Source organism: Triturus cristatus, chromosome 3_1, assembly GCF_964204655.1.
Source record: "Triturus cristatus chromosome 3_1, aTriCri1.1, whole genome shotgun sequence".
NCBI lineage: Eukaryota > Metazoa > Chordata > Amphibia > Caudata > Salamandridae > Triturus > Triturus cristatus.
Window position 1 is genome coordinate 118,591,657 of NC_140583.1, and position 17,816 is coordinate 118,609,472.

A 17,816-nucleotide genomic window follows, 5' to 3' on the forward strand; every position below is an offset into this window, starting at 1 on the left:
TCCTCAAACTACATTTAAATAAATTTTTTGAAGTAACACTCTCACCTTTTTCATAAAACTAACATATATTTTTTTCAGGAATCCACTCTCCAGAAACCTAAAACTAATCTTAAAAAACTTATTTCAAGCATTCCAATCTTCCTAATCCTAAACGAAAATTTTAATTAACTTGTTGAAATAATTCAATCACATTTATCCTCAAACTACGTTTAAATCAATTTTTTGAAGTAACACTCTCACCTTTTTCATAGAACAAACATATTTTTTTTTCAGGAATCCACTCTCCATAAACTTGAAACAAATCTTGAAAAAACTTGTTTAAGGCATCCATTCTCCCTAATCCTAAAAGAAAATTTTAATTAACTTCTTGAAATACTAAAATAAATCTTATCCTCAAACTACATTTAAATCAATTTTTTGAAGTAACACTCTCACCTTTTTCATAAAACTAAGATATATATTTTTTCAGGAATCCACTCTCCAGAAACCTAAAACTAATCTTAAAAAACTTCTTTCAGGCATCCAATCTTCCTAATCCTAAACGAAAATTTTAATTAACTTGTTGAAATAATTCAATCACATTTATCCTCAAACTACTTTTAAATCAATTTTTTCAAGTAACACTCTCACCTTTTTCATAGAACAAACATATTTTTTTTCAGGAATCCACTCTCCAGAAACCTGAAACAAATCTTGAAAAAACTTGTTTAAGGCATCCATTCTCCCTAATCCTAATAGAAAATTTTAATTAACTTCTTGCAATACTAAAATAAATCTTATCCTCAAACTACATTTAAATCAATTTTTTGAAGTAACACTCTCACCTTTTTCATAAAACTAACATATATTTTTTTTCAGGAATCCGCTCTCCAGAAACCTGAAACAAATCTTGAAAAAACTTGTTTAAGGCATCCATTCTCCCTAATCCTAAAAAAAAATTTGAATTAACTTCTTGAAATACTAAAATAAATCTTATCCTCAAACTACATTTAAATCAATTTTTTGAAGTAACACTCTCACCTTTTTCATAAAACTAAGATATATATTTTTTCAGGAATCCACTCTCCAGAAACCTAAAACTAATCTTAAAAAACTTCTTTCAGGCATCCAATCTTCCTAATCCTAAACGAAAATTTTAATTAACTTGTATAAATAATTCAATCACATTTATCCTCAAACTACTTTTAAATCAATTTTTTCAAGTAACACTCTCACCTTTTTCATAGAACAAACATATTTTTTTTTCAGGAATCCACTCTCCAGAAACCTGAAACAAATCTTGAAAAAACTTGTTTCAGGCATCCATTCTCCCTAATCCTAAAAGAAAATTTTAATTAACTTCTTGAAATACTAAAAATAAATCTTATCCTCAAACTACTTTTAAATCAATTTTTTGAAGTAACACTCTCACCTTTTTCATAAAACTAACATATAGTTTTTTTTCAGGAATCCGCTCTCCAGAAACCTGAAACAAATCTTGAAAAAACTTGTTTAAGGCATCCATTCTCCCTAATCCTAAAAGAACATTTTAATTAACTTCTTGAAATACTAAAATAAATCTTATCCTCAAACTACATTTAAATCAATTTTTTGAAGTAACACTCTCACCTTTTTCATAAAACTAACATATATTTTTTTTCAAGAATCCACTCTCCAGAAACCTGAAACAAATCTTGAAAAAACTTGTTTAAGGCATCCATTCTCCCTAATCCTAAAAGAAAATTTTAATTAACTTCTTGAAATACTAAAAATAAATCTAATCCTCAAACTACTTTTAAAGCAATTTTTTGAAGTAACACTCTCACCTTTTTCATAAAACTAACATATAGTTTTTTTTCAGGAATCCGCTCTCCAGAAACCTGAAACAAATCTTGAAAAAACTTGTTTAAGGCATCCATTCTCCCTAATCCTAAAAGAACATTTTAATTAACTTCTTGAAATACTAAAATAAATCTTATCCTCAAACTACATTTAAATCAATTTTTTGAAGTAACACTCTCACCTTTTTCATAAAACTAACATATATTTTTTTTCAGGAATCCACTCTCCAGAAACCTTAAACTAATCTTAAAAAACTTCTTTCAGGCATCCAATCTTCCTAATCCTAAACGAAAATTTTAATTAACTTGTTGAAATTATTCAATCACATTTATCCTCAAACTACTTTTAAATCAATTTTTTGAAGTAACACTCTCACCTTTTTCATAGAACAAACATATTTTTTTTTCTGGAATCCACTCTCCAGAAACCTGAAACAAATCTTGAAAAAACTTGTTTAAGGCATCCATTCTCCCTAATCCTAAAAGAAAATTTTAATTAACTTCTTGAAATACTAAAAAAAATCTTATCCTCAAACTACATTTAAATCAATTTTTTGAAGTAACACTCTCACCTTTTTCATAAAACTAACATATATTTTTTTTCAGGAATCCACTCTCCAGAAACCTAAAACTAATCTTAAAAAACTTCTTTCAGGCATCCAATCTTCCTAATCCTAAACGAAAATTTTAATTAACTTGTTGAAATAATTCAATCACATTTATCCTCAAACTACTTTTAAATCAATTTTTTCAAGTAACACTCTCACCTTTTTCATAGAACAAACATATTTTTTTTTCAGGAATCCACTCTCCAGAAACCTGAAACAAATCTTGAAAAAACTTGTTTAAGGCATCCATTCTCCCTAATCCTAAAAGAAAATTTTAATTAACTTCTTGAAATACTAAAATAAATCTTATCCTCAAACTACATTTAAATCAAATTTTTGAAGTAACACTCTCACCTTTTTCATAAAACTAACATATACTTTTTTTTCAGGAATCCGCTCTCCAGAAACCTGAAACAAATCTTGAAAAAACTTGTTTAAGGCATCCATTCTCCCTAATCCTAAAAGAAAATTTTAATTAACTTCTTGAAATACTAAAAATAAATCTTATCCTCAAACTACTTTTAAATCAATTTTTTGAAGTAACACTCTCACCTTTTTCATAAAACTAACATATAGTTTTTTTTCAGGAATCCGCTCTCCAGAAACCTGAAACAAATCTTGAAAAAACTTGTTTAAGGCATCCATTCTCCCTAATCCTAAAAGAACATTTTAATTAACTTCTTGAAATACTAAAATAAATCTTATCCTCAAACTACATTTAAATCAATTTTTTGAAGTAACACTCTCACCTTTTTCATAAAACTAACATATATTTTTTTTCAGGAATCCACTCTCCAGAAACCTAAAATTAATCTTAAAAAACTTCTTTCAGGCATCCAATCTTCCTAATCCTAAACGAAAATTTTAATTAACTTGTTGAACATATTCAATCACATTTATCCTCAAACTACTTTTAAATCAATTTTTTCAAGTAACACTCTCACCTTTTTCATAGAACAAACATATTTTTTTTTCAGGAATCCACTCTCCAGAAACCTGAAACAAATCTTGAAAAAACTTGTTTAAGGCATTCATTCTCCCTAATCCTAAAAGAAAATGTTAATTAACTGCTTGAAATACTAAAAAAAATCTTATCCTCAAACTACATTTAAATCAATTTTTTGAAGTAACACTCTCACCTTTTTCATAAAACTAACATATATTTTTTTTCAGGAATCCACTCTCCACAAACCTAAAACTAATCTTAAAAAACTTATTTCAAGCATTCCAATCTTCCTAATACTAAACGAAAATTTTAATTAACTTGTTGAAATATTTCAATCACATTTATCCTCAAACTACGTTTAAATCAATTTTTTGAAGTAACACTCTCACCTTTTTCATAGAACAAACATATTTTTTTTTCAGGAATCCTCTCTCCAGAAACCTGAAACAAATCTTGAAAAAACTTGTTAAAGGCATCCATTCTCCCTAATCCTAAAAGAACATTTTAATTAACTTTTTGAAATACTAAAAAAAATCTTATCCTCAAACTACATTTAAATAAATTTTTTGAAGTAACACTCTCACCTTTTTCATAAAACTAACATATATTTTTTTCAGGAATCCACTCTCCAGAAACCTAAAACTAATCTTAAAAAACTTATTTCAAGCATTCCAATCTTCCTAATCCTAAACGAAAATTTTAATTAACTTGTTGAAATAATTCACTCACATTTATCCTCAAACTACGTTTAAATCAATTTTTTGAAGTAACACTCTCACCTTTTTCATAGAACAAACATATTTTTTTTTCAGGAATCCACTCTCCATAAACTTGAAACAAATCTTGAAAAAACTTGTTTAAGGCATCCATTCTCCCTAATCCTAAAAGAAAATTTTAATTAACTTCTTGAAATACTAAAATAAATCTTATCCTCAAACTACATTTAAATCAATTTTTTGAAGTAACACTCTCACCTTTTTCATAAAACTAAGATATATATTTTTTCAGGAATCCACTCTCCAGAAACCTAAAACTAATCTTAAAAAACTTCTTTCAGGCATCCAATCTTCCTAATCCTAAACGAAAATTTTAATTAACTTGTTGAAATAATTCAATCACATTTATCCTCAAACTACTTTTAAATCAATTTTTTCAAGTAACACTCTCACCTTTTTCATAGAACAAACATATTTTTTTTCAGGAATCCACTCTCCAGAAACCTGAAACAAATCTTGAAAAAACTTGTTTAAGGCATCCATTCTCCCTAATCCTAATAGAAAATTTTAATTAACTTCTTGCAATACTAAAATAAATCTTATCCTCAAACTACATTTAAATCAATTTTTTGAAGTAACACTCTCACCTTTTTCATAAAACTAACATATATTTTTTTTCAGGAATCCGCTCTCCAGAAACCTGAAACAAATCTTGAAAAAACTTGTTTAAGGCATCCATTCTCCCTAATCCTAAAAAAAAATTTGAATTAACTTCTTGAAATACTAAAATAAATCTTATCCTCAAACTACATTTAAATCAATTTTTTGAAGTAACACTCTCACCTTTTTCATAAAACTAAGATATATATTTTTTCAGGAATCCACTCTCCAGAAACCTAAAACTAATCTTAAAAAACTTCTTTCAGGCATCCAATCTTCCTAATCCTAAACGAAAATTTTAATTAACTTGTATAAATAATTCAATCACATTTATCCTCAAACTACTTTTAAATCAATTTTTTCAAGTAACACTCTCACCTTTTTCATAGAACAAACATATTTTTTTTTCAGGAATCCACTCTCCAGAAACCTGAAACAAATCTTGAAAAAACTTGTTTCAGGCATCCATTCTCCCTAATCCTAAAAGAAAATTTTAATTAACTTCTTGAAATACTAAAAATAAATCTTATCCTCAAACTACTTTTAAATCAATTTTTTGAAGTAACACTCTCACCTTTTTCATAAAACTAACATATAGTTTTTTTTCAGGAATCCGCTCTCCAGAAACCTGAAACAAATCTTGAAAAAACTTGTTTAAGGCATCCATTCTCCCTAATCCTAAAAGAACATTTTAATTAACTTCTTGAAATACTAAAATAAATCTTATCCTCAAACTACATTTAAATCAATTTTTTGAAGTAACACTCTCACCTTTTTCATAAAACTAACATATATTTTTTTTCAAGAATCCACTCTCCAGAAACCTGAAACAAATCTTGAAAAAACTTGTTTAAGGCATCCATTCTCCCTAATCCTAAAAGAAAATTTTAATTAACTTCTTGAAATACTAAAAATAAATCTAATCCTCAAACTACTTTTAAATCAATTTTTTGAAGTAACACTCTCACCTTTTTCATAAAACTAACATATAGTTTTTTTTCAGGAATCCGCTCTCCAGAAACCTGAAACAAATCTTGAAAAAACTTGTTTAAGGCATCCATTCTCCCTAATCCTAAAAGAACATTTTAATTAACTTCTTGAAATACTAAAATAAATCTTATCCTCAAACTACATTTAAATCAATTTTTTGAAGTAACACTCTCACCTTTTTCATAAAACTAACATATATTTTTTTTCAGGAATCCACTCTCCAGAAACCTTAAACTAATCTTAAAAAACTTCTTTCAGGCATCCAATCTTCCTAATCCTAAACGAAAATTTTAATTAACTTGTTGAAATTATTCAATCACATTTATCCTCAAACTACTTTTAAATCAATTTTTTGAAGTAACACTCTCACCTTTTTCATAGAACAAACATATTTTTTTTTCTGGAATCCACTCTCCAGAAACCTGAAACAAATCTTGAAAAAACTTGTTTAAGGCATCCATTCTCCCTAATCCTAAAAGAAAATTTTAATTAACTTCTTGAAATACTAAAAAAAATCTTATCCTCAAACTACATTTAAATCAATTTTTTGAAGTAACACTCTCACCTTTTTCATAAAACTAACATATATTTTTTTTCAGGAATCCACTCTCCAGAAACCTAAAACTAATCTTAAAAAACTTCTTTCAGGCATCCAATCTTCCTAATCCTAAACGAAAATTTTAATTAACTTGTTGAAATAATTCAATCACATTTATCCTCAAACTACTTTTAAATCAATTTTTTCAAGTAACACTCTCACCTTTTTCATAGAACAAACATATTTTTTTTTCAGGAATCCACTCTCCAGAAACCTGAAACAAATCTTGAAAAAACTTGTTTAAGGCATCCATTCTCCCTAATCCTAAAAGAAAATTTTAATTAACTTCTTGAAATACTAAAATAAATCTTATCCTCAAACTACATTTAAATCAATTTTTTGAAGTAACACTCTCACCTTTTTCATAAAACTAACATATATTTTTTTTCAGGAATCCACTCTCCAGAAACCTAAAACTAATCTTAAAAAACTTCTTTCAGGCATCCAATCTTCCTAATCCTAAACGAAAATTTTAATTAACTTGTTGAAATTATTCAATCACATTTATCCTCAAACTACTTTTAAATCAATTTTTTCAAGTAACACTCTCACCTTTTTCATAGAACAAACATATTTTTTTTTCAGGAATCCACTCTCCAGAAACCTGAAACAAATCTTGAAAAAACTTGTTTAAGGCATCCATTCTCCCTAATCCTAAAAGAAAATTTTAATTAACTGCTTGAAATACTAAAAAAAATCTTATCCTCAAACTACATTTAAATCAATTTTTTGAAGTAACACGCTCACCTTTTTCATAAAACTAACATATATTTTTTTTCAGGAATCCACTCTCCAGAAACCTAAAACTAATCTTAAAAAACTTATTTCAAGCATTCCAATCTTCCTAATACTAAACGAAAATTTTAATTAACTTGTTGAAATATTTCAATCACATTTATTTCAAACTACGTTTAAATCAATTTTTTCAAGTAACACTCTCACCTTTTTCATAGAACAAACATATTTTTTTTTCAGGAATCCACTCTCCAGAAACCTGAAACAAATCTTGAAAAAACTTGTTTAAGGCATCCATTCTCCCTAATCCTAAAAGAAAATTTTAATTAACTTCTTGAAATACTAAAATAAATCTTATCCTCAAACTACATTTAAATCAATTTTTTTGAAGTAACACTCTCACCTTTTTCATAAAACTAAGATATATTTTTTTTCAGGAATCCACTCTCCAGAAACCTAAAACTAATCTTAAAAAACTTCTTTCAGGCATCCAATCTTCCTAATCCTAAACGAAAATTTTAATTAACTTGTTGAAATAATTCAATCACATTTATCCTCAAACTACTTTTAAATCAATTTTTTCAAGTCACACTCTCACCATTTTCATAGAACAAACATATTTTTTTTTCAGGAATCCACTCTCCAGAAACCTGAAACAAATCTTGAAAAAACTTGTTTAAGGCATCCATTCTCCCTAATCCTAATAGAAAATTTTAATTAACTTCTTGAAATACTAAAATAAATCTTATCCTCAAACTACATTTAAATCAATTTTTTGAAGTCACACTCTCACCTTTTTCATAAAACTAACATATATTTTTTTTCAGGAATCCGCTCTCCAGAAACCTGAAACAAATCGTGAAAAAACTTGTTTAAGGCATCCATTCTCCCTAATCCTAAAAGAACATTTTAATTAACTTGTTGAAATAATGCAATCAACCTTATTCTCAAACTACATTTAAATCAATTTTTTGAAGTAACACACTCACCTTTTTCATAAAATGAACATATTTTGTTTTCACGAATCCACTCTCCAGAAACCTAAAACAAATCTTGAAAAAACTTAAGGCATCCATTCTCCCTAATCCTAAAAGAAAATGTTAATTAACTTCTTGAAATACTAAAAAAATCTAATCCTCAAACTACATTTAAATCAATTTTTTGAAGTAACACTCTCACCTTTTTCATAAAACTAACATATATTTTTTTTCAGGAATCCACTCTCCAGAAACCTAAAACTAATCTTAAAAAACTTATTTCAAGCATTCCAATCTTCCTAATCCTAAACGAAAATTTTAATTAACTTGTTGAAATATTCAATCACATTTATCCTCAAACTACGTTTAAATCAATTTTTTCAAGTAACACTCTCACCTTTTTCATAGAACAAACATATTTTTTTTTCAGGAATCCACTCTCCAGAAACCTGAAACAAATCTTGAAAAAACTTGTTTAAGGCATCCATTCTCCCTAATCCTAAAAGAAAATTTTAATTAACTTCTTGAAATACTAAAAAAAATCTTATCCTCAAACTACATTTAAATCAATTTTTTGAAGTAACACTCTCACCTTTTTCATAAAACTAACATATATTTTTTTTCAGGAATCCACTCTCCAGAAACCTAAAACTAATCTTAAAAAACTTCTTTCAGGCACCCAATCTTCCTAATCCTAAACGAAAATTTTAATTAACTTGTTGAAATAATTCAATCACATTTATCCTCAAACTACTTTTAAATCAATTTTTTGAAGTAACACTCTCACCTTTTTCATAGAACAAACTTATTTTTTTTTCAGGAATCCACTCTCCAGAAACCTGAAACAAATCTTGAAAAAACTTGTTTAAGGCATCCATTCTCCCTAATCCTAAAAGAAAATTTTAATTAACTTCTTGAAATACTAAAATAAATCTTATCCTCAAACTACATTTAAATCAATTTTTTGAAGTAACACTCTCACCTTTTTCATAAAACTAAGATATATTTTTTTTCAGGAATCCACTCTCCAGAAACCTAAAACTAATCTTAAAAAACTTCTTTCAGGCATCCAATCTTCCTAATCCTAAACGAAAATTTTAATTAACTTGTTGAAATAATTCAATCACATTTATCCTCAAACTACTTTTAAATCAATTTTTTCAAGTCACACTCTCACCATTTTCATAGAACAAACATATTTTTTTTTCAGGAATCCACTCTCCAGAAACCTGAAACAAATCTTGAAAAAACTTGTTTAAGGCATCCATTCTCCCTAATCCTAATAGAAAATTTTAATTAACTTCTTGAAATACTAAAATAAATCTTATCCTCAAACTACATTTAAATCAATTTTTTTGAAGTAACACTCTCACCTTTTTCATAAAACTAAGATATATTTTTTTTCAGGAATCCGCTCTCCAGAAACCTGAAACAAATCGTGAAAAAACTTGTTTAAGGCATCCATTCTCCCTAATCCTAATAGAAAATTTTAATTAACTTCTTGAAATACTAAAAAAATCTAATCCTCAAACTACATTTAAATCAATTTTTTGAAGTAACACTCTCACCTTTTTCATAAAACTAACATATATTTTTTTTCAGGAATCCACTCTCCAGAAACCTAAAACTAATCTTAAAAAACTTATTTCAAGCATTCCAATCTTCCTAATCCTAAACGAAAATTTTAATTAACTTGTTGAAATATTCAATCACATTTATCCTCAAACTACGTTTAAATCAATTTTTTCAAGTAACACTCTCACCTTTTTCATAGAACAAACATATTTTTTTTTCAGGAATCCACTCTCCAGAAACCTGAAACAAATCTTGAAAAAACTTGTTTAAGGCATCCATTCTCCCTAATCCTAAAAGAAAATTTTAATTAACTTCTTGAAATACTAAAAAAAATCTTATCCTCAAACTACATTTAAATCAATTTTTTGAAGTAACACTCTCACCTTTTTCATAAAACTAACATATATTTTTTTTCAGGAATCCACTCTCCAGAAACCTAAAACTAATCTTAAAAAACTTCTTTCAGGCACCCAATCTTCCTAATCCTAAACGAAAATTTTAATTAACTTGTTGAAATAATTCAATCACATTTATCCTCAAACTACTTTTAAATCAATTTTTTCAAGTAACACTCTCACCTTTTTCATAGAACAAACATATTTTTTTTTCAGGAATCCACTCTCCAGAAACCTGAAACAAATCTTGAAAAAACTTGTTTAAGGCATCCATTCTCCCTAATCCTAAAAGAAAATTTTAATTAACTTCTTGAAATACTAAAATAAATCTTATCCTCAAACTACATTTAAATCAATTTTTTGAAGTAACACTCTCACCTTTTTCATAAAACTAAGATATATTTTTTTTCAGGAATCCACTCTCCAGAAACCTAAAACTAATCTTAAAAAACTTCTTTCAGGCATCCAATCTTCCTAATACTAAACGAAAATTTTAATTAACTTGTTGAAATATTTCAATCACATTTATTTCAAACTACGTTTAAATCAATTTTTTCAAGTAACACTCTCACCTTTTTCATAGAACAAACATATTTTTTTTTCAGGAATCCACTCTCCAGAAACCTGAAACAAATCTTGAAAAAACTTGTTTAAGGCATCCATTCTCCCTAATCCTAAAAGAAAATTTTAATTAACTTCTTGAAATACTAAAATAAATCTTATCCTCAAACTACATTTAAATCAATTTTTTTGAAGTAACACTCTCACCTTTTTCATAAAACTAAGATATATTTTTTTTCAGGAATCCACTCTCCAGAAACCTAAAACTAATCTTAAAAAACTTCTTTCAGGCATCCAATCTTCCTAATCCTAAACGAAAATTTTAATTAACTTGTTGAAATAATTCAATCACATTTATCCTCAAACTACTTTTAAATCAATTTTTTCAAGTCACACTCTCACCATTTTCATAGAACAAACATATTTTTTTTTCAGGAATCCACTCTCCAGAAACCTGAAACAAATCTTGAAAAAACTTGTTTAAGGCATCCATTCTCCCTAATCCTAATAGAAAATTTTAATTAACTTCTTGAAATACTAAAATAAATCTTATCCTCAAACTACATTTAAATCAATTTTTTGAAGTCACACTCTCACCTTTTTCATAAAACTAACATATATTTTTTTTCAGGAATCCGCTCTCCAGAAACCTGAAACAAATCGTGAAAAAACTTGTTTAAGGCATCCATTCTCCCTAATCCTAAAAGAACATTTTAATTAACTTGTTGAAATAATGCAATCAACCTTATTCTCAAACTACATTTAAATCAATTTTTTGAAGTAACACACTCACCTTTTTCATAAAATGAACATATTTTGTTTTCACGAATCCACTCTCCAGAAACCTAAAACAAATCTTGAAAAAACTTAAGGCATCCATTCTCCCTAATCCTAAAAGAAAATGTTAATTAACTTCTTGAAATACTAAAAAAATCTAATCCTCAAACTACATTTAAATCAATTTTTTGAAGTAACACTCTCACCTTTTTCATAAAACTAACATATATTTTTTTTCAGGAATCCACTCTCCAGAAACCTAAAACTAATCTTAAAAAACTTATTTCAAGCATTCCAATCTTCCTAATCCTAAACGAAAATTTTAATTAACTTGTTGAAATATTCAATCACATTTATCCTCAAACTACGTTTAAATCAATTTTTTCAAGTAACACTCTCACCTTTTTCATAGAACAAACATATTTTTTTTTCAGGAATCCACTCTCCAGAAACCTGAAACAAATCTTGAAAAAACTTGTTTAAGGCATCCATTCTCCCTAATCCTAAAAGAAAATTTTAATTAACTTCTTGAAATACTAAAAAAAATCTTATCCTCAAACTACATTTAAATCAATTTTTTGAAGTAACACTCTCACCTTTTTCATAAAACTAACATATATTTTTTTTCAGGAATCCACTCTCCAGAAACCTAAAACTAATCTTAAAAAACTTCTTTCAGGCACCCAATCTTCCTAATCCTAAACGAAAATTTTAATTAACTTGTTGAAATAATTCAATCACATTTATCCTCAAACTACTTTTAAATCAATTTTTTCAAGTAACACTCTCACCTTTTTCATAGAACAAACATATTTTTTTTTCAGGAATCCACTCTCCAGAAACCTGAAACAAATCTTGAAAAAACTTGTTTAAGGCATCCATTCTCCCTAATCCTAAAAGAAAATTTTAATTAACTTCTTGAAATACTAAAATAAATCTTATCCTCAAACTACATTTAAATCAATTTTTTGAAGTAACACTCTCACCTTTTTCATAAAACTAAGATATATTTTTTTTCAGGAATCCACTCTCTAGAAACCTAAAACTAATCTTAAAAAACTTCTTTCAGGCATCCAATCTTCCTAATCCTAAACGAAAATTTTAATTAACTTGTTGAAATAATTCAATCACATTTATCCTCAAACTACTTTTAAATCAATTTTTTCAAGTCACACTCTCACCATTTTCATAGAACAAACATATTTTTTTTTCAGGAATCCACTCTCCAGAAACCTGAAACAAATCTTGAAAAAACTTGTTTAAGGCATCCATTCTCCCTAATCCTAATAGAAAATTTTAATTAACTTCTTGAAATACTAAAATAAATCTTATCCTCAAACTACATTTAAATCAATTTTTTTGAAGTAACACTCTCACCTTTTTCATAAAACTAAGATATATTTTTTTTCAGGAATCCGCTCTCCAGAAACCTGAAACAAATCGTGAAAAAACTTGTTTAAGGCATCCATTCTCCCTAATCCTAATAGAAAATTTTAATTAACTTCTTGAAATACTAAAAAAATCTAATCCTCAAACTACATTTAAATCAATTTTTTGAAGTAACACTCTCACCTTTTTCATAAAACTAACATATATTTTTTTTCAGGAATCCACTCTCCAGAAACCTAAAACTAATCTTAAAAAACTTATTTCAAGCATTCCAATCTTCCTAATCCTAAACGAAAATTTTAATTAACTTGTTGAAATATTCAATCACATTTATCCTCAAACTACGTTTAAATCAATTTTTTCAAGTAACACTCTCACCTTTTTCATAGAACAAACATATTTTTTTTTCAGGAATCCACTCTCCAGAAACCTGAAACAAATCTTGAAAAAACTTGTTTAAGGCATCCATTCTCCCTAATCCTAAAAGAAAATTTTAATTAACTTCTTGAAATACTAAAAAAAATCTTATCCTCAAACTACATTTAAATCAATTTTTTGAAGTAACACTCTCACCTTTTTCATAAAACTAACATATATTTTTTTTCAGGAATCCACTCTCCAGAAACCTAAAACTAATCTTAAAAAACTTCTTTCAGGCACCCAATCTTCCTAATCCTAAACGAAAATTTTAATTAACTTGTTGAAATAATTCAATCACATTTATCCTCAAACTACTTTTAAATCAATTTTTTCAAGTAACACTCTCACCTTTTTCATAGAACAAACATATTTTTTTTTCAGGAATCCACTCTCCAGAAACCTGAAACAAATCTTGAAAAAACTTGTTTAAGGCATCCATTCTCCCTAATCCTAAAAGAAAATTTTAATTAACTTCTTGAAATACTAAAATAAATCTTATCCTCAAACTACATTTAAATCAATTTTTTGAAGTAACACTCTCACCTTTTTCATAAAACTAAGATATATTTTTTTTCAGGAATCCACTCTCCAGAAACCTAAAACTAATCTTAAAAAACTTCTTTCAGGCATCCAATCTTCCTAATCCTAAACGAAAATTTTAATTAACTTGTTGAAATAATTCAATCACATTTATCCTCAAACTACTTTTAAATCAATTTTTTCAAGTCACACTCTCACCATTTTCATAGAACAAACATATTTTTTTTTCAGGAATCCACTCTCCAGAAACCTGAAACAAATCTTGAAAAAACTTGTTTAAGGCATCCATTCTCCCTAATCCTAATAGAAAATTTTAATTAACTTCTTGAAATACTAAAATAAATCTTATCCTCAAACTACATTTAAATCAATTTTTTTGAAGTAACACTCTCACCTTTTTCATAAAACTAAGATATATTTTTTTCCAGGAATCCACTCTCCAGAAACCTAAAACTAATCTTAAAAAACTTCTTTCAGGCATCCAATCTTCCTAATCCTAAACGAAAATTTTAATTAACTTGTTGAAATAATTCAATCACATTTATCCTCAAACTACTTTTAAATCAATTTTTTCAAGTAACACTCTCACCTTTTTCATAGAACAAACATATTTTTTTTTCAGGAATCCACTCTCCAGAAACCTGAAACAAATCTTGAAAAAACTTGTTTAAGGCATCCATTCTCCCTAATCCTAAAAGAAAATTTTAATTAACTGCTTGAAATACTAAAAAAAATCTTATCCTCAAACTACATTTAAATCAATTTTTTGAAGTAACACGCTCACCTTTTTCATAAAACTAACATATATTTTTTTTCAGGAATCCACTCTCCAGAAACCTAAAACTAATCTTAAAAAACTTATTTCAAGCATTCCAATCTTCCTAATACTAAACAAAAATTTTAATTAACTTGTTGAAATAATTCAATCACATTTATCCTCAAACTACTTTTAAATCAATTTTTTCAAGTAACACTCTCACCTTTTTCATAGAACAAACATATTTTTTTTTCAGGAATCCACTCTCCAGAAACCTGAAACAAATCTTGAAAAAACTTGTTTAAGGCATCCATTCTCCCTAATCCTAAAAGAAAATTTTAATTAACTTCTTGAAATACTAAAATAAATCTTATCCTCAAACTACATTTAAATCAATTTTTTGAAGTAACACTCTCACCTTTTTCATAAAACTAAGATATATTTTTTTTCAGGAATCCACTCTCCAGAAACCTAAAACTAATCTTAAAAAACTTCTTTCAGGCATCCAATCTTCCTAATCCTAAACGAAAATTTTAATTAACTTGTTGAAATAATTCAATCACATTTATCCTCAAACTACTTTTAAATCAATTTTTTCAAGTAACACTCTCACCTTTTTCATAGAACAAACATATTTGTTTTTCAGGAATCCACTCTCCAGAAACCTGAAACAAATCTTGAAAAAACTTGTTTAAGGCATCCATTCTCCCTAATCCTAAAAGAAAATTTTAATTAACTTCTTGAAATACTAAAATAAATCTTATCCTCAAACTACATTTAAATCAATTTTTTTGAAGTAACACTCTCACCTTTTTCATAAAACTAACATATTTTTTTTTTAAGGAATCCGCTCTCCAGAAACCTGAAACAAATCGTGAAAAAACTTGTTTAAGGCATCCATTCTCCCTAATCCTAAAAGAACATTTTAATTAACTTCTTGAAATACTAAAATAAATCTTATCCTCAAGAAACCTAAAACTAATCTAAAAAAACTTCTTTCAGGCATCCAATCTTCCTAATCCTAAACGAAAATTTTAATTAACTTGTTGAAATAATTCAATCACATTTATCCTCAAACTACTTTTAAATCAATTTTTTGAAGTAACACTCTCACCTTTTTCATAGAACAAACTTATTTTTTTTTCAGGAATCCACTCTCCATAAACCTGAAACTAATCTTGAAAAAACTTGTGTAAGGCATCCATTCTCCCTAATCCTAAAAGAAAATTTTAATTAACTTGTTGAAATAATGCAATCAACCTTATTCTCAAACTACATTTAAATCAATTTTTTGAAGTAACACACTCACCTTTTTCATAAAATGAACATATTTTGTTTTCACGAATCCACTCTCCAGAAACCTAAAACAAATCTTGAAAAAACTTGTTTAAGGCATCCATTCTCCCTAATCCTAAAAGAAAATGTTAATTAACTTCTTGAAATACTAAAAAAATCTAATCCTCAAACTACATTTAAATCAATTTTTTGAAGTAACACTCTCACCTTTTTCATAAAACTAACATATATTTTTTTTCAGGAATCCACTCTCCAGAAACCTAAAACTAATCTTAAAAAACTTATTTCAAGCATTCCAATCTTCCTAATCCTAAACGAAAATTTTAATTAACTTGTTGAAATAATTCAATCACATTTATCCTCAAACTACGTTTAAATCAATTTTTTGAAGTAACACTCTCACCTTTTTCATAGAACAAACATATTTTTTTTTCAGGAATCCACTCTCCAGAAACCTGAAACAAATCTTGAAAAAACTTGTTTAAGGCATCCATTCTCCCTAATCCTAAAAGAAAATTTTAATTAACTTCTTGAAATACTAAAAAAAATCTTATCCTCAAACTACATTTAAATCAATTTTTTGAAGTAACACTCTCACCTTTTTCATAAAACTAACATATATTTTTTTTCAGGAATCCACTCTCCAGAAACCTAAAACTAATCTTAAAAAACATCTTTCAGGCACCCAATCTTCCTAATCCTAAACGAAAATTTTAATTAACTTTTTGAAATAATTCAATCACATTTATCCTCAAACTACTTTTAAATCAATTTTTTCAAGTAACACTCTCACCTTTTTCATAGAACAAACATATTTTTTTTTCAGGAATCCACTCTCCAGAAACCTGAAACAAATCTTGAAAAAACTTGTTTAAGGCATCCATTCTCCCTAATCCTAAAAGAAAATTTTAATTAACTTCTTGAAATACTAAAAAAAATCTTATCCTCAAACTACATTTAAATCAATTTTTTGAAGTAACACTCTCACCTTTTTCATAAAACTAACATATATTTTTTTTCTGGAATCCACTCTCCAGAAACCTGAAACTAATCTTAAAAAACTTCTTTCAGGCATCCAATCTTCCTAATCCTAAACAAAAATTTTAATTAACTTGTTGAAATAATTCAATCACATTTATCCTCAAACTACTTTTAAATCAATTTTTTCAAGTAACACTCTCACCTTTTTCATAGAACAAACATATTTTTTTTCAGGAATCCACTCTCCAGAAACCTGAAACACATCTTGAAAAAACTTGTTTAAGGCATCCATTCTCCCTAATCCTAATAGAACATTTTAATTAACTTCTTGAAATACTAAAATAAATCTTATCCTCAAACTACATTTAAATCAATTTTTTTGAAGTAACACTCTCACCTTTTTCATAAAACTAAGATATATTTTTTTTCAGGAATCCACTCTCCGGAAACCTAAAACTAATCTTAAAAAACTTCTTTCAGGCATCCAATCTTCCTAATCCTAAACAAAAATTTTAATTAACTTGTTGAAATAATTCAATCACATTTATCCTCAAACTACTTTTAAATCAATTTTTTCAAGTAACACTCTCACCTTTTTCATAGAACAAACATAATTTTTTTTCAGGAATCCACTCTCCAGAAACCTGAAACAAATCTTGAAAAAACCTGTTTAAGGCATCCATTCTCCCTAATCCTAAAAGAAAATTTTAATTAACTTCTTGAAATACTAAAATAAATCTTATCCTCAAACTACATTTAAATCAATTTTTTGAAGTAACACTCTCACCTTTTTCATAAAACTAAGATATATTTTTTTTCAGGAATCCACTCTCCAGAAACCTAAAACTAATCTTAAAAAACTTCTTTCAGGCATCCAATCTTCCTAATCCTAAACAAAAATTTTAATTAACTTGTTGAAATAATTCAATCACATTTATCCTCAAACTACTTTTAAATCAATTTTTTCAAGTAACACTCTCACCTTTTTCATAGAACAAACATATTTTTTTTTCAGGAATCCACTCTCCAGAAACCTGAAACAAATCTTGAAAAAACTTGTTTAAGGCATCCATTC